Source organism: Glycine soja, chromosome 20 (genome assembly GCF_004193775.1).
Source record: "Glycine soja cultivar W05 chromosome 20, ASM419377v2, whole genome shotgun sequence".
NCBI lineage: Eukaryota > Viridiplantae > Streptophyta > Magnoliopsida > Fabales > Fabaceae > Glycine > Glycine soja.
Genome location: NC_041021.1, coordinates 2,314,084 through 2,334,318, shown reverse-complemented (window position 1 = coordinate 2,334,318; position 20,235 = coordinate 2,314,084). Strand labels below are relative to the sequence as shown.

The following is a 20,235-nucleotide window of genomic DNA, read 5'->3' as shown; positions in this document are numbered from 1 at the left end:
ATGAAGAGTCACATTTGTTGATGTGTAATAGATTACACTATGATGGTAATCGATTACCATATAGTGTAATCGATTACCGGTGACTGATTTTGAAAAATTACCAAAAGTCACAATTCTTAAAGTGATTTGTTTTTTAAAAGTTTTTCAAAAGTCACAGTCTTTAAGTGACTAGTTTTCAAAAAGAGTCATAACTTTTAAAGTGACTAGTTTTCAAAAGAGTCACAACTTTTAAAAAGTGGCTAGTTTTAAAGAAATTGTCAAAAATCACAAACTTTAACTTGAGTCATCAAATGATTATAAATATGTGACCATGGCACAAATTTAAAAGAGACTGATTCCTTTCATGCATAACACGATTTCTTTCATTCATTTCTCTTCATCTTTATAAAAATTTTTGTTCAATACTTTCTCTTTCAAGAAGAGTTCATTGACCAAAAATTTGTGCTATTCTTCTTCTTCATTCCTTCTCTCTTGCCAAAAGATTCAAAGGACTAACCGCCTAAGAATTCTTTTGTTTCTTCCCTTCTCCCTCTTGACAAAAGATTTCAAAGGACTAACCGCCTGAGATATTTTCTGTTTCTTACAAAAGATTTCAAAGGACTAACCGTCTGAGATATCTTTTCCCCTTTCCCTTTAAACAAAAGATTTCAAAGAACTAACCGCCTGAGATATCTTTTGTTTCTCCTTACAAAGATTTAAGGGACTAACCGCCTAAGAATTCTTTGTCTTAACACATTGGAACGTGCATCCTTTGTGGTACAAGTAGAGCGTACATCTACTTGAGTTGTTATACTGAGAACAAGAGAGGGTACATCTCTTGTGGATCAGTTCAAGTGGAGCGTACATCCACTTGGTTGTTCAAAGAGAACAAGGGATGGTACATCCCTTGTGGATCTTTGCTTGTAAAGGATTTTACAAGGTTATTGGAAATCTCAAGAACCGGTATTTGCTTGGGGGCTGGATGTAGGTACAGGTTGTAGCCGTACCAGTATAAATCTTGTGTGTGTCTTCTTCTTTCCTACACTCTTTAATTTCCACCTTGTACTTTTATTTCCGCTTTACTTTTTGTCTAAGTTATTGTTTCTGTTCTTTACTTTCTCATAACTTAGTAGTAAAGCCTAATTGAATCTAGTAATATTAAGAAGGATAATTTTTTAATTAGTCAAGACACGTTCATAATTAATTCAACCCCCCTTCTTAATTATTCCGAGGCCACTCGATCCAACACCCAGGCCACAATTGGACGTTGACCGTTAACAAGTGACGTTGTCTGTCACGTGTCACTTTCTTATTGGATCATACCTATCACATGTCATGTTCTGATTGGTCAATGAAAACAACAATGCATTTCATCTTTCATGGAGTTGACATCCAATCAGAACATGACACCTGACAGTCATCATTCAATAAGAAAATGACACATGACAGTCAACGTTACTTGCTAACGGTCAACGTCCAATTGTGGCTTGGGGGACCAACATTGCATGATTTTACAAAATAGGAGAACCTAATTCGTGAATTAAATTACTGGGGGACCAAATCCGAAACTGGAGATAAACTGGGGGACCAAAAATGTAATTTTGCCAAAATGATATAAAATGACAATTTCTACACGGGTGGCAATTACAACCGAGATCAAATGTTAAAATCATCCATTTTCTATCAATGATGGTACAATGCGCAAAAATTGAAAATTTAGATGGTAAAATTTACAATTAAGTTTTTATTTTTTAGGTTCAATTTAGTCTTTTTAATTTTTAAAAGGTTTAATTGGATCTTAATTTATTTATAAGGTTCATCCTTTTATTTTTAAAAACTTCAATTAAATTGTTTATTTTTTAAAATTGATTCAATTTGATCACATTTAAAATCAAATTTTACCTCTTTTTTAGAAAATGAAAGAAAACTGGAAATAAATTTAACTCATTTTAAGAAATGAAGGACTTAAATAAACCTTTAACAATAAAGGAATCAAATTAAACTTAATAAACAAATCAAAGGATTAAATTGAATTTTTAAAATAAAATTATCAAACTAAATCTAAAAATTAAATTAAAAAAACAAAATAACAATTAAACCTTTTAATATAGCATCAAAAGTTATGGTTTCTGTCGTCTATATATGAAAAGTAAAATTGCACTTAACCTATTTGATTGAACGAGTGATCATTAATTTTAAGAAGACAGAACCATATTCCCAATTAATTAATTGATACAACTTTTTCTTTCGAAATCCGTCCCAAAACATGTGCTGGGGTAATTGATGTCTAAAATAAGTAAAGTTAGTTCGTTAAATCGATACACATAAGTTTATGTAGTGGGTCAACCGTGTCTCATCCTGCTACTTTTGTGTAAATAACAAAAGTGGCGATCAATCACCTTGCTTAACTTGCTAAAATAATGGAGAAGCTGAATCTATTATATATAATCAGGTATATGTATACATGCAACCTCACATGCATATTCAGTTTACAGCATTTCCTCCATAATATGATGGATGTGCCCGACACATTGCTAATGATTTTCAATATGATAATGAGGGAGGGTGAACAAAACCTTTGAATCGTGCTCAATAAAGATCTGTCTCTTAGTTGTCCCAGTTATGCATGTCCGTACGCATTTTTACCCACTAATTCCCATCATAACACCTCAGTCATTAATACCTAATGAACAATTAAATAAGTAATTAAAAATATATATAGTTGATGGGTATATCTCAGTTGGTAACAAACTTTAAGTTTATTGAAAAAGATCTGAGTTTAACCCCCACAAGATATTCTCTTGGAGATGGATGAAGAGTCTAAGTGTGATTATATTCCGAATAAAATGATATCCGTTGCTGTTAAACAAAAATATTAAAAAATATAAATATACTTAACCTCATTGCCTGTGCAACATTTACGTTAATTAGTCTATGTGAGTTTATATATTTATTACTTTTAGCTAGATTTTCAACTTTAATATATAGCTCTTCATTAATCCAAGAAAGTTTGGCGCTTATTATTAAAAACTCTAGTGCATGATCCACTCCTACTTTTCCTTTTGCCTAAGGGAACAGGTTTTGTGATGTGCTACGATTTTTTTAAAGTGCAATTTATTGAGATGCCAATGTTTGTCTTTTTACATGAAAATGTGCTAGGCATAAACCTCCGTGCAATGGGGCAGAATCACTTTTGTGTAAATAAAAAGAAAAACGTAGAATAAATTCACGTTATAATGACTGTAATTTCAAACGAATTAAGTTTTATATTACATATAGTAATAGGCACTATAGTAGCATCTTGGATCCCAATCGCTTCCACTCAGCCCCACCTTTTTGTTTAGTAATTAATATGATAGGTTACATCAGTTACCTCTAAAAGCAGCTAATAATAAACTTAACGTCTTCATTACCAGTATGAGAACTTTAAAGGTTATAGGTTTTTACTGCAAAAGCGTGTGTAGGCGAATTAACAACTAAGTCCATAGCTATAGGCATCATTAGCATGCATTTGAACATGTATATTCAACCTAGCTAACTATGGGTTGGAAGAAATTAAAGCTTAAAATTTGAGAAACGTGTGATCTAGTTTACACATCTAGATGGTTGATATGAAAGTCGAATTTTAATTTTCATTTCTCAATGCTTAATCAAAGAAACAAAATGGTCTAAAAAATCAAATTAAAAAATTGACTAAAAGAGGGGAATGAGTGTTGGCTGACATTAGTTTTAAGCATTATTCTTGAAAAGGACATTTTAGTATAAAGGATTTGAAAATTTGAAGCTGGTATTTTCAAACACCTAACATGCATGTATTGTTCTAATTGCCTTCCTTCCCGGATCAACCAATCAATTTCCTTATGTACATAATGTAAATTATTTAAAATTTAAAACAATATATAAATTAAGGAGCTGAATGTCAAACCACTTGGTATTCGATCATACACTTTGAATCAGTATGAGAAATTATTCAGGGAAGTTGTCAATTAGACTTCTCATATATGTCGTGCTTCATGGGTGTACATCATTTTATAGTCCAATTGCTAAGTTGGTCAAATTTGCAACGTTTTAGGCGAGAATATATAGGTCAAGAACACACACACACGCACAAAACATAAATATTTAAATTATTATTATTAAATATTTTATTATATTACATATGAATAAATTAGAGATAAAAATTTCTAAAATTGAAGGAAAATTATACAATATATATATATAAGTCAAAAGACTCAAACGTCAAAAATAACTTTTGTCAAAATTTAAATTCAATTTATCTAAAAAAAGAAATGTATCTTCAAAATAATATATTGTATTAATATTTGCAATCAAAATTAAAAATTAAAATAATTTAAGTAATAATATTTGAAAATAACGAAACTTATAAATAAAAAGCTACAAGTTCAATAATGTAAAGGGAGTTATATCATATAATGAGGAAGAAAATAAATCTTATAAGGATATAAACCTTGATACGTTTCAATTTTACAAAGAAAAAATATTAAAATTTTCAGAAAAAATTTAAATATTTTTTATCGATAAATATTAATTATTAATAAAAGAGATTGAACTTATAATTTTTTTCATTTTTCTTATTTTCTTAATCATTTAATCAATCTTATATCTTTATATTTAAATTCAAATATTTTTAATTCGAAAAAAAAACAAAAAAATATTTTAATTTAGAAAGTGACATTTAGTTATTAGGCATAATCGACACAGTTTCTAGTATGCTCTCGTTAGGTCTATCAGATGTAACAAAAGTCTAAATATGTGATTTTTTTTTCTTGTACAGAATGCACCGGCCTTCTTAGAATATGAGTACGGTTAACCTAGATTTTCACGTAAGATATTTCGTAGAGAAAGGTATCCATTGGATTGTCACTTTCACGGAATCAAACAAAGAATACCTCTCCCATGCAAGGTCTTGCATCAAACCTTCAACTGATATGGAGCCTACATATCATATTCTTCACAGAAAATTTATTATTATTTTTTGTATGATATATTGCAAAATAATAGAAGTTTGATAAAGAATAATGATATTGACAGGTAGGTTGAATAAAAAGGAGCAGTCACCCCACCTTGTCCGTAGCAATCTATAACATTTTCCATTTTTAATTTCCCTCACAAACACGCATAATATGAAGAAGAAGAAAAGGTATATAAGATAAAAGCGAAAAATAAAAGTAGTGGCCAACAAAAAAGAAACATAAATATTGACAGATGGATTCCTACATCCACTTCTCCCAATAACTTTCTCTTTCTCTCTTTTCCATGTCCTTCTTTATTATTGCTTGCTTCCATGATCAAAATATATCATAGATTCCTTCAATACTATACTTATATCAACCTCTAATTACCTTGGAAGAAAACAAAGGTATCTTAAACAATGAAAGAACTTCTTTTCTGTTCATTTAATTTTAAAAAGAAATTAAAGTATAAAAAAAGCATAAAAAAGTTCATGTACTTATATAATTAGATAAGTAGTTATAAGACTGATTTGGGATGGATATTTTTTGTACACATACTTTTGTTGATAAAAAAAACCTATACAATTAAGTAAAATGTTATAAGATTAATTTGATAGTGAAAAAAAATGAAAAAAAATTGTGAATTTAATTTTTTCACTAAAAAACATAATAATTAACCGCTAACATAAGTACAGAAAAAAAAAACTTATACAATTAGGTATGATAGATTTACTTGTGCAAAATTAATGATAATTATGAAAACACTTTTTTTTATTTATTTTGCAATCTAACAGATGTTGTTAGATATTGTTACAACAGATGTACATATGCTTTTCAGCTTAGCCCAAGGTAAACCAAACTTGGTGTGCTGGACAAATAAAGATAAGAACAAATATTTAAATTATATGTATAAAAAAAGGAACAAATTACTAAAATTGATGTGGAAGTTTCAAATTGGGGGCTTGAAACGTGTGTCCATGGATTAGATGCGTTTTTAGTTGCTGAAGTAAACATTGTCCTTTATAATGAAAGGTTCAAAACCTAACTGTAGAGGCAATGTTTGGTTGCATATGTTTATATTACATGTGGGCTTGAAAACTCACATACATGGATACGACACAAAATGCCAAGTGTCTCTAAATTAATATAGATGTACTTTACTTTCGATGTCTATGTCATCCTTATCGAGGAAAGATCCATACAACTTTTCCAATTGGCCTTAAAATGTATAAAGGTTCTCCATAGTAGCCTCTAATAACAATTATTTCTATAAATAATGCAGTTTTTTCTTTGAAGAGCATCAACTGCCACGAATTAACCATCTGTGTTTCGCTTTATCTTCTCACAATTACACACAAATATATATGAAATGAAAACTTTTCTTATATATTATAAAAAAAATAGAAATATAAATACGTCCTTAAGTAATATTAGAATTCGTTAAAATTAAATGAAAAACAAAATATATATTTTTTTGTTGAAAAAAAATACACTACTTTTTAAGTACTTATTTAATCATTAATTATTTTTTAATTTTAACAATAAATTATATTTTCTCATTTGTATATATATATATATATATATATATATATATATATATATATATATATATATATATATATATATATATATATATTGATGATGATGAGAGGGGATGGAAACTGGCCAAAGAATGTTCATGTATTTGGTTATACTCAATTACTAATAAAGATTTTTCGTACTTTGTTATTTCTCTCCTCCCCCGTTCCTGTGAGTTTTCACTAATAAAAAAGTAAAGAAAATGATATCGTTGTCCAATAGGTTAAGTAAGGGATAATATTTAATTTAATAGATAACCCCTATTGTAATTATCACCGATAGTATAATGTGATCTTTATAGCCAGCACGGGGTGAAGAGGATCACTTTATTTGGTGCAATTTTGGAGTGGATTTGCGGTGGTAGCTAAATGATAGTTAAATGGAACCTAATGAAAAAGTGTCATCGCTTTTATAGCTAAAGAAGGAGAGCAGAGGGTCCCAAAACCCTCAAAGATATAGACTTTTGAATAATTAATTAATTAGTTTGAGTGATTATTGACCAAGTCTAAAAGGAAACTGATCTTGTTATTTTAATCGCAATGCTAATCAAGATTAACTAACTGATTTGACCCCATTGTGTCTTATTCATTGACACTGCCTCATACAGCATAGATATATAACTTTAATATAAATAAAGGCAATGCTATATTAGTGCAAATCGATGTTTTAGGTACCTAAATCTTCATTGCTTTCACATGATCGAACCTGGCCATGTTAACTTTTATGATACCATCGCAAGCAATTAAGCTGTTCACGATTGGATGTTGGTTTTAAAAACAAAAATCAGGAAAGTCCGGTGTATGTTCTTTTGCACCCAGAATAATAAAACAAAGCCAAGAATAGGTTAAGAATTTCATTAGAGAGAAGAGAAACACCAACATGTGTATTTTAATTTTTTTTATGTCATCGATAATTCGCTAGGTCTTTTGTTTTTGCCGTCTGCTTGCTTCAGAGAGAAGATCAGGTCTCATTAATAGCCTCCTTAATCAATTGATGCCTAGTCTTTTTCAAGAAATGGAAAAAAAGAAAGAAAAAAGAACATAAGTCCACATTACCAATAATAACATACTTTGTTAATAATTAGAAGAATGAATTAAATAATCTTTGAAAGATGATTAATTATTTAATAAAACAATTTTAACACTTATGAGAAATAAAACAAGTAATCATTTATTTAATTGAATAATTATGTTTTATGTCACATTTTCTTTTCAGGTAAAGAATTCTTAAGGATAAAAATCCCTATATATATATATATCATACATAATTAACATTGAACTCAAGTGCATAATAATTTTCACTATATAATATAAAATATGCAATATTTTTCACAATTTAAATAAATGATATTTGAACTTGTGTATCACTACAATTACATATTATAATATATTACATAGTTTATCATTTCACATTTCAAAATTACAAAAATATTATCATTAACATAATTTAATTTTTTAATTTCTCTAATACCCCCATGTGTATGTACAATTTATTTAAACATAATTAAGCATTTTATTTTCTTGAAGCATTTTCTAGATCGACAATGATGGAAACCATGATTATATAAAATCAATCAACATTTGATTTACTGGAGGCTTCTCAGAAATACGACCTTAATTATTTATCAAGCAATTCTATTCCAACTTAATTAGTCGCACCACAAGAACAAGAATGACTAGACATTTGAAAACCAATTTGTCGATTTGTTATCATCTTTGGATCCATCTTTTCAAGGCCAACCAATCAACATTTGTCCTTGACGCATGTACATAGGCATTATAGGCTTATAGCTACAATTTCAAAGTAGCCGCAATAAATAATTAAATAAATAGAAACTTCTTGTGAGTATTTAGGGATATAATTGCATTATAAATATATATACAAGGAACAGTATATCTGTATATGTCTATCATAACTGTCATCTATAAATGTGAAATGAATATATGTGCTGCGCGTAGGGTTGAAATTGCAAAGACAAAATGATGTATCATATCCTTAGCAGTTTCCATCGAAGAAAGTAAGAGAAAAATTCAAATATATATATCACAATTAAGTTGGCCAAGACAATATGGCAAATGAGAACAATAAATTCGAACCAAACTGATGGAGATTTGGTGCGTCACTTTCTTGGAATTTCTCTTTTGGAGGCAGCCGGATGAGCACGATAGCGAGGAATTTGTGCGTATTATAAAATAGTTTTGAAAGAAAATTATAATAATAATCTTAGTGTTGTCAAGAGTCACGTACATTAATGAAACTATTATATTCGACCCCACAAAGAGGGTGTGGACCAATCTCAACATCAATGTTGTTGTTGTTGTTGTAGTGACGTATAGATGGGATGATTGTTTTCTTTGTCTCCATTAGGAGTACTTGGTTGGTTTTTAGTGACGAAATTGATATGATTAAATATACGTTTTTGTTTTGTTTAACACAAGTGGAATAATGCACCCCACACCCTGATTTTTCCAAGAGTTGGCGGAATAGGACTACTATTAATATTATAAGTCTTTTTCATGCACTAATCACATGGGCTAAGGTAATTTTTTTAAAATAATGCATCATTTATTTGCTTAATTAATTTAATTTGTACCATTGTATCAACTTTTTGTTTATGGTATCTAATATCACTACTACTGTGTATGGGTAACGTGTCGAGGGCAAACATATGGCATATATTGGCATGCATGCGTCAGAAAGTTCATAAAATAATGAAAGTAGGACTAGGACATACTGAAATCATCACATGCGAGACATTTTCTTTTTACATATGTTAAAGTGCAAAGGGTCACGCCTCTTTAATATTTATAGGTGATCTTTCACTTGTCTAAGTTATACTGAGCAGAATGCGACTATTTATTTAATAAGATTGCGATTGTCATTAATTGGACAATGCACATAATGTATTCGTTCTTGATTACATTATCTGATGTTGAAAGTGACAGTAATAAAACATTTTTTAATCAACAGAAATAAAACATACTGAATATATATATATATAATCCAGAAGCTTCATCATTTTGCTAATGCTTTTTAATTTTAACTGTTTTTACTCCTATTATTCTGAAGTGTCACTTAAGAATTTTTGTTTGAAACAGACTTAGAATAATTTACAAGAATAGTAAAAATAATAATTATCTTATATAACTAAGAGGAAAAAGTGATTATAAGACTAACTTATCCTCTTTGTTAAAATAACATAATTGTTAATAATTCAACTCTATAAAGAAAAGAAATTAACTTATCTAGTTGCAAGCATTAGTAATTTAAAATTAAAAAAACTGTAAAATTGTAATACTCAAGACAATAAGTACGTACTAAGCATTGGTGTAATATATTTTTTTAATACCTATTAACATAATAGGTAAGAAGAATTGATGTAAAAGGAGATGGAAAAAATTGTAAAAATAGTAATAAATGTATTTTTATTATTATGGAATGATAAATAATATAAATGAAAATTGCAAAAAGTATGATTTTTTAATTAAGAATGTAGGAAGTATGTTCTAATATTCTATATATAGTATATAAATATGAATCCTCATTCTCATGAAAAAAATGATTCCTCATTGTTTAATAAAACGTTTTTTAGGATGAAAATACCGAGCTTGAAATATAAATATTTGTAACATAAGTAGGAAATTCTTTGCATGATATCATCAGTGACACGCAATGGTTTTATATAGAATATTAAATCATATTCCTTAAATCCTTGTATAGTTTCTTAAATTAAAATTAAGTATTTTTTTAATTTCAATCATTTTCGTATTAAATATTGACACGTACTACAACAAAACAAATCTCTATTTTAATTAAGAAATAATACCAAATTCGTACTAGAAAATAAATTCACAGTTTTTTGCCCCTTATTATATAAAATGCAGTGCAACTTTTCGTTAGCTTTAAAAAAAAAACTGTAACTTTTCATTGAGTAAAAAGGCTTTGTAAAATATATCTTGTTATTTTTTGATGGTGTCTTGTCCTCCACCAGAAAAAAAAAATTGAAATTAGTTTGGTTGTTTGTTGGATATTTATAACCGCGAAAGAAAAGTCAATTCTTATTTCTTTTATCAAAGTGTCTCATGATAATGTTTAAATAACCTAATTACAAACAGACAATAACCGATGACAAATGAAATTAAAATCAAACTAAGAATTTGAACACCGGAAATAATAAATGAAATTAAAATCAAAATAAGAATTTGAACACCGGAAATAATAAGTTTGAATATTTGATAATTTTATTATATATCATCATCAATCTGTGTCAGTCAACTTTGCTCCTCCAAACACCTTTAATTTTATCGAGCAATTGATTAGTTATGTGGCTTATTTGCGCAACACAAATTTCCATCTTAAGCCAAAGATAAATGTCATAACAAACAACATTGCTAATTAATGGACCAGTCATTTCGGGAAAACAATGACAAGCTAAACAGTTCCAATAAGGGCAAGACATATTGGCATGTAATTGTGTCATTTTCAACAAGTGTGCCTGTAATTATAAGCTGATTTAGACCATTTAGCAATGCCATCATTTATTCATATGGTAAATTTATATATTTTTAATTACTTTTTAAACTATATTATTAATATAAAATATATACTTATTTTATTGATGATTAATTTTTATGGAAGAATTTAATTAATCACTTTTAATTATGTTTCCACTCAATTGACCTTCAACCTTATTTAGTGGAACACCTTATTTAAAGGGCTTCTATTCAAATTAATGATTTATTAATTTTTGTTTTATTATTTCATTTCTTTTGTGTTTTATATATTTTTTTTCTGTAGGTACAATTTGTCTTCAATGTTCCTGACCTATCTCGCAAATCGTGATTATTATATATAATGTGGTTCTCATCTATAACACGTTCCATCTAACTTTAGATTCAAGGAATCAAGATAACAGTTTTTTGAAAGAGGAATCAAGATAACATTGGGATTAAAACCTTCGTTAGGTGAAACATCTACCGGTTAGACAATGACAAATAATTAATCGTCTCTCAGTCTAATCCATTGTGCCTTATAAAATGCCGCCTGAATTGATGCCCCTTTTTTCTACGTAATTGTTTGTTAATTAATTTGATAGTTATATTATTACTATTCATGGTCATCGAATAATTAATTGATAATTCTATTATTTGCTGTTACCACCCGTCAGCGACGATCCTTAATTTCCATTGTTTCCTTCTTGCCTGACTTGTCGCGATGCAACCTACGTGAACAAAACATATAGACTTCCTTAAAATTGTTTTAATTTATGGAATCATGATGTCATAATCAAAGTGTTAATTGTAAAAATTGCATCTATTCCTTGAAATAAAAATATTTTCAATATAGCAAAAGAATTTTCAATAAATAATTCTATTAACAAATAAATATTTAAAGATGAAATATAAAATTCATTTTTTAATTATAAGTTCTTTTTGTTAAACAAGTAAATTCATAGTTTTCAACTTATAAAAAAATTTCTAATATTTAATGCGAATTACAATTATAATTTCAATAAACATATTCATTTTTGTTACTATAGTATAATAACTCATAGGATTATTAATAAGGAAATTTTGATAAAAGTGTGTTCAATTTAATGATTGGTATTTAAATTATTTCGATAATAATAAAAAGTAAGGATTAGAAGCGTAAAGATTTGAGAAGAATTGAAGACCAGAAAGGATAAATGATTTAAAAATGTGTAGTAAAATAAACAAACATGAATTCATAAAAGATAATAATTGAATACATACACGATGATTCGCTGAACCTTTACCCAATTTTTTATGATAGATATTATTGGTGTCTAAGGAATTAAGTGATTGTGTTTCAATCTCCGAAAATTGACAGTCAATAGTTTTATTTATAGACCTCTAATACTAACGATCCACTTATACGATTTTGACACATGTATAAAGATATTCTTAAATACATTGATATAATACTAGTAATTATTTTCGCATAACTTCTCTGCACCCGTGCCAGCTGGTACTTCAATTTGTCGAAAAATACTTCATTCTCCAACACTTTTCAATCATACGTGCATGAATAAAATTATCAGAGTCAGCAGTCTCAATCGAAATTATTCACTTCGATTACATAGTCCTGTTTCTCGAACTTTAACCCATTTTTCAATTGCTTTTAAAGGAATTCTATTACTCATCTCAAGCCAAATATATCAAAATTTAATTTCCATGACTCAATCAAATTTTACATAGCAAAGGTAACACACATTATATTCTTTCCCCAATGTTTGGGTGGACACGTAGATATGGAGGTTCATATTTGAACGGGGAATTCCCCTTAATTAAAGGGTTGTCTTACTGTTTATGGTACAAGTTCATTTAAGTAACCAGACTTAAATTTTATTATGTTTCCATTGTTGATTTTAATTTCTAATCAAACACAAACAACTCATTAGCCTTCAAAGGAGAGACACAATTGATTGTTGGGCTGGACGAAGACATATAGGCATCGAAAAATAATACAAATAAGGTACTTACTATATACACCCCCATTTCTGATTAGTACATCCCCATGGCCCTTTTGTAATTTTAATTATCCATTATACCCTTTTTCCTTAAAGAGATACACCCCTTGAAACTCCTCTTTCTTTTGCAAAATAATATATACCTATTATGGAAATGCATTTCTAGAACTATGTATATCAGTTCCAGAAATACATTTTTGGAATAGGTATATCTTATTGCAGAAAGACACTTATGATATTAGAAAATGAATGCTTATCTTACACCCCCTATTTGTTAGTCTTATTTTGATCCAATCTTATTTTTCTTGTGTAAAAAAGTATGATGTACATTGTATAATAGATAAGTCAACCATGGATATACCTTGAAACACAATGTCACATGGGAAACACAATAGTATGTAAAGGAGGTTTAAAGAATAATGAAGATGAGCAAGTATGGGAATTCAAAATTAGGATTTAATAATAATAATAATAATAATAATAATAATAATAATAATAATAATAATAATAATAATAATAATAATAAAGATGAGATATACCTTTAAAAGCAGTGTCATGTGAAGAAAAATGCACAATGTTACATGTAATATACACATTATATAATGAATATGAGATAAAAAAAATTAGGGTATAAAGAACAATAAAAATATGATAAAATAAGAATTCGGACATGATTTAAAGATCACTAATGATAGAATGAAAATAACACTCACAAACATGTGGACGAAAGATAAACATTCATTTTCTAATACCGAAAATATCTTTCCAGAATAACATATACCTATTGTGAAAATGTATATCCGGAACTATGTATCATAGTTTCAGAAATACATTTTTAGAATAGGTATGTTATTCTGGAAAGACATTTCCTAAAAAATAAAAATGAGTTCCAAGGGGTGTATCTCTTTAAGGAAAAAAGATATAATATGCAATTAAAACATAAAAATGGGAAATAGGAATATGTTTAGCAAAAATAGGGGTGTAAATAGTAAGTGTCCATAATGGAAAAAAGGAGCTTGATACACAAATTGACTTTAGGCCCAATAAAGCCTTGGTTGGAAGGTCTTTTAGTGAAGAAAAAGGATGTGACCGAGACACGATAACTTTAAAGGAGTTGAGCATTACTATAAAAATCAAATTGGACTGGTCGGTCTGACCAAAACTTAGTGGCCTAACCGATTTGGTTCAACTATTGGATCAGTCAAGTAGTTAACCCAGATCAACTTGAATTAAATCGATCTGGTTTTGTTAAAATTGGTGGCCCTAGCGATTTCGGTAACCTAGATCAACTTGTGCAACTTTATTTATAAAAATAATCGAAACAACGTTGTTTCAATCAAAACATATGTTTTGTTTTTGGGAACCAATTAGTCTCAGCCCAAGTCTATAAATAGTTTAACGCTATTCTTCTCTTCACCAAAGTGACAAACCCTAATTCTCACTGCCTCTTTCTCAATCTCTTCGGTGATGACCACCACCTCTCTGAATCTCGCTTGCATATGACCACTGGGTTGGAACTTTGCGAACATCACTAGTGCATAATCTGATAATCTACAAAAATTGATGTTCATCGTTGTGTTTGTTTGACGAATCCTTTGGCGCCGTTCAATCTGTTTCTTTCTTATTCCCCCTTCCTTTGTTATTTTCCAAGTATGCCTCTACATTCATTCTCAATGAATTTATTTCCTTCGCTTTTCTCAAACTTATGTACATTTTGTTATTTGTAGCAATGTGATTTGGGTTTCATTTCATCTTTTCCTATTTTGGTTTTCATAATGTTAAGTTTCAGTTCATCTACTAACAGTTTGTGTATATAGCCTATTTTGGATTGAATGGAAAACATGTATATAGCCTTTGTTGTTTTGATTTTGTTTGCCTATTTTTGATCTAGTCCTTTGTGTAGTCATGTTGGATTGATTCTTGAAAATTGAATGGAAAATTAATACCTAATCTTTTTAGGTGAAACAAATTAGCCCACCAAATAGATCATTTATGCTTGATTCTATCTTCTATAACTTAGACATGTTGATTAATGGTTCATTAGTTAAATAATTTGGAGTAGAGTAGCAAAGAAATTTTAGTATTGGAATATTATTAATTAAATGTATCTATTTTGGAAGCATAGTGAATTGAAATTTAGGAATGTTATAAATTTAGTGTATCTATTTTGGAATGAACTTTATTTGCAATTTGGGAATTGGGATATTAGGTACTTTATCATGACAATATGATTTTAATTTGTAGGTGGGTGGGTGGGTGGGTGTGTGTGTGTTTGTAAAATTTTGAATATATATTAGGTCAATTAGTGATTCACCTGTTTGACCATATGCCCATTAACCCAACCTAGTGCCTCGACCAGGTCATTTTTCACAACATTGGAGTTGAGAGAACAAATTGAAATAAGTTAGAATAATTACGATGTCTATGTTGGAAGGATACACGAGGACATATTGGAAGTCAATTGGGCAAATAAATGTTGTGATTTTGAGACTGGAAATGAAGATTTAAATGAAGAAATCAACGAAGGGACAAAAAGAGAACTAGTGAAAAAAGGAGGATATAAGAAAGCTCATTACTGGAAGTTGCTTACATGGAAGCCAATTATCCATTCCGAGTGATAATTTTGCAACTTCATCCTACAAAGGAAATAGTGAAAAGAGAAGGATGAAAGATGTGAAAATAGCTTATCACACATCTAGTAATTTCTTGTCTAATAGTAACACTAGGAATTGCAAAAAGATCTCTTGGCTTAACAAGGAGGTAGTGGAGGTTAAGAATTTATGTGAATTAGGGAAAGCCCCAAGAGTATATTATGAGGGTAATGATGAAGAAATTATATAAAAAACCGATGCATTTGAAGGAGAAGGGTCAATGGGAAACAAGAAAGGTAAATGAAGTTAACCATGTGTGGATTAAATTCGTAAAAAAATGAAAATCATGTCATACAATGTAAAGGGCTTATGAGGGAAATAAAAAGGAAATTCAAAAGAAAACTAGTTGTAAAGGAACATGTACAATTACTTTGTATCCAAGAAAGAAAGAAGGGGGAGGTGACTAAGTTGTTTTGCCAGACAATGTAAGGTGATAGTGAAGTATAGTGGTTGATGTATGCAACAAGTACTCTTCTCTGTGGAAAAACATGGAATGAAATGGATATCCATAGTTAGGGACAATATGTTTTGAAGGAAAAAATGAAGGGGTTGAGGAAGTATACAAAATGGAATGAAGAGTAGTTTGGTCTAATACTATCTTTTAGTGAGTTAGGACCTTTCTGTTGGGATTTTCAAACCTACATATCCAAGCCATTTCAACATTTACTGGAAAAGAGGAAAGTCAGCATCTGGCTCTACACCCTTTCTTATGTATTCAATCTTTGTGCTACTGCTTTTGATAGAGTTAAAGGTTTTAGAAGCATAAACATATATTGTAATAAGTGATTCATTTTTCTTACTATAGAAGACATTATGGATAACTTCATGAGGACATACATTGAAAAAAACAAATCCTTTCCTTGATTTCTCTACTACATTTGCAACCAAACTAGACTAGTAAACAACGGAGACCACATTTTTGGCAGAGATGATTTCAACAATTTTAGCTTTTCTTTGCCTGATGAAGGAAAAAAAGGGAAGAATAAGCATCGGAGGGATCATATTTTTCATATTGGTGCATCAAGAAAATATTGCAGAATCTGTGAGAGGTAGTGGTAGAGGCAAAAAACATGATGAAGCTTCAAACAAATCTCATGGCTTTGAAGCATCTTGACGACACTATTTTTTTTGTTGATGCCATTGTATTTCCCTTATCTATTTTGATTGCCATTATGCGTTGAACATACCAACCTATGCACCTCATTAATTCCATTCTCACCATTCACCAAGAACATATATGTCTCTAATAGTTCTAATTCAGTTGTAGCATTTCGACTACAGTACATGTAACACACATAACAAGTTATCAGGATCTGATTATCTCTTACTGCAAGGCATATTTTGATGATCAAAGGATGGAAGACAACATTTCCTCCATTAATGTCAACAATATCTCGATCGATAAATGTGTGGCTAAAATTAGTGCAACAAGTAGTGACATCAAGAAGGATGAGTGTAGTAGCAGTTCTTATAGTTGCAACAAGCAAAGTCACTTATTCCAAATGAAGAGTTCATTTGTAGAGGCTTTGAAGAAAGTTACTGCCACTTTTATGATAAAGATAGAAATGAGATATATGTTGGTAACAAACACATGGTCTTGTTCATGCAGAGTCTAACTAATGAAAAAGAAACATGAAACTCTTGCCATTAGTTAGACCATACATGAACAAGACCGTGTATGTTACCAATATATATCTCATTTCTATCTTCATCATAAAAGATTGTAGCAACTTAACTCCTCATTAGGGATGAAGGAGTTTGCTTGTTGTAGGTGCAAGCTATGCTACTACACTTGTCATCCTTGATGCCGATACTTGTTGCATTAATTTTAGCCATGCATTTCTAGGTCAAGATATCACTAACATTAATGCAGCCAGTGTTTCCTTCCATCCATTGATCATCAGAATCTCCCATACAATCAGAGATAATGGGATCCTGATCACTTGTTATGTGTGTGTTATTCGTATTGCAATCTGAATGCCACAACTGAATTATTATTTTTGGTGAAATGGTGAGAATGAAAAGAAGGAGGTGTGTAGGTTGGTGTGTTCAACGTATAGTGACAAGAAAAATAGAAAGATGAAATGTAATGGTATCAGCGAAAAACATCAGTGTTGTCAAGATGCTTCAAAGCCACAAGATTTGTTTGAAGTTTCATTGTTCTTTTGCCTTTTTCACTACCTCTAAAAAATTTTGCAATATGCGTTTGACACACCAATATAACGAATACGATCCCTCCAATGTCTTTTCTTCCCTTTTTCCCTTTGTCATGTAAAGAAGAGCTAAACTTTTCGAAATCATCACTGCAAAAAACATAGTCTTCGTTGTTTACCAGTGTGGTTTGGCTACAAATTTTAGAAGATAAACCAATGATTGGATTTTCTTTTTGAATTCCCACCCTCATAAAGTCATCCACAAACACTTCTATAATATGAACAATGACCCATTAAAGTATGTATTTATGCTTTTAAGAACTTCAATTTTTTCAAATGCAGACCCACGAACATTGAGTACATAAAGAGGGGCAAGCAACATGTCAACTTTCCTTTTTTCCGGTATGAATGTTTAAAATGACCATGATATGTAGAGTCTGAAAATCCTAATGGAAAGGTCCTAACTTACTCACCAGAAGATAGTATTTACAAGGTCTTTGATCTTAAAGGGTACACCTTTCTATAATCAGTTTCAAATAAGCACATTCAAGAAATCAAGATTAGTCCTAGCATCATGTTATTAATTTTCAATAGAACCAATGGTCGCATTCCCCTGAAGATTATACCCATTGAAGATGACACATTTCTCAAAATATCCAACCACCTAATTTATTAGAATAAGAAGGTGGACTTAATAGAGCTATTTAATGAAAAGCTTCTAGTTCAACAAGATAATGAGAACCTTTAAATTCTTGATGTTCAAAATTTTGAGCTAATAGAGATAAGCATAATAGAGTTTATGAATCCATGAACTTTTAACTTTTTGTACGAGAATCTATTGTTCCATACTTTTAACTATCAAACATTATTTGTTTGGAACTTTCGTGAGGAGCTTGCCACTTCATTTAAGGATCACCAGTTATGGCACCTAGAATGCAATACAAATAACACACACATAACAAGAAATTAAAATCTCATTATCTTTTAATGCAAGGCAATTTTTTTAGGATCATACGATGAAACAAATGGTTGAATGTTTTTAGAACTATATCATCTTGAATGGATATAATCTTGAGGGAATATGGTAGTTGTAACATCCTATTTTTCATAAATAAATTAAAAAGGATTTTAATTTAAAAATACATAGAGTTTTAGAAAAAAGATGAGGTTTTTATAATTAAATAAATAAGGAGAAATAACTTTATTAAAATAATGGTTTGAAGGAAAAAGAAAGAAAGATATTTGATTAATTCATTTGATAGGAAATAAAAATAGAGTAAATAATAGGTTGTGAGTACCCTATCTATAAATAGAGACATCGTAGGTCAATTTTCAGACGAACGATACTCTCTACGCCTCCTATTCCTCTCAATCTCCTTCGCATCGTAGCTTTTTCTTTTCCTGCAGAAACCCAAAACTGAAGCAGTAAAACTACGATCTTGGAATCGTTAACCGTTGGATCATCGTGAAATTTGGTCAGCAGGTTTGAAATTCATTTTCTCATAGTTTCACCATTGAGATTTGCAAAATAATGTCTTTGGAGGTAGAAATAGTCATCGCACATAGACAGTAAAAAAATGGAGGCTTCAATCTCTTCTCTTTCTCTCTAACGCTTGAAAACTCTATTAGAATAATCAGAGGAAAAAGCTTGAGGAATCCCACAAAAAGTGTAAAGATGTCGTTATCACTATCATAATACACACGTGAGCCCACTTAGAGATAAGAAATGAGTTATTCACAACTGGGGAGTAGTGAGAACATGTGTAGGGATCCTTAGAGTATCAATTGGAATTAGTTTTTGGGGTGTTTCCACAAATTTTGATTCTATCCTTACAATTATAACTGTGAATTATATATGTTTGATGAACCAATTGATATCTCAATGAGAAATTGCTATGAAATTGATATGTTCTTGTGGACCACCGGTCTGTCAGCCCCAGCTGGTCTAGTCGCCAATTATCGTAGCCGTGTGGCTTTTCTTGTCCGCTTCAAAGTAGATGGCGATTGTGATGCTGCTTCTGTAGGAGGAGGAGGAGAGCTGAGTAGAGTAGCCATCTTCCTGCAAAGAAAAAAACATTACTTAAATAACATTATCAAAAAACTATAATCGGTTATGTAAATGAATGGACTCAAATCATTGCACGCATAATAAGAAAATTACATTAGACGATGTTAATTAATTCTCCTTCATCATGATCATTACGATTAGCATGAACGTCGTCAACTTCACCTTCTCCGACGACATTAGGCGACATTTTTGTGGACAAAGGACTAACATAAGTCTCAATGTATGAATCATCATCTTCTACATTAACACCAATTATTTTCCCGTGTAGAACCACTAACCACCTTTCATCACAAGGGTCTTGAACATAAAATACCTATTTTGATCTTTTCACCATGATGAAAGG

General features: G+C 30.0%; 1 pseudogene; it reads left to right on the top strand.

Moving 5' to 3' along the window:
- The first annotated feature begins 17,871 nt into the window (after positions 1-17,871).
- On the top strand, positions 17,872-18,857 carry LOC114403564 (annotated as a pseudogene).
- Positions 18,858-20,235: the final 1,378 nt, after the last annotated feature.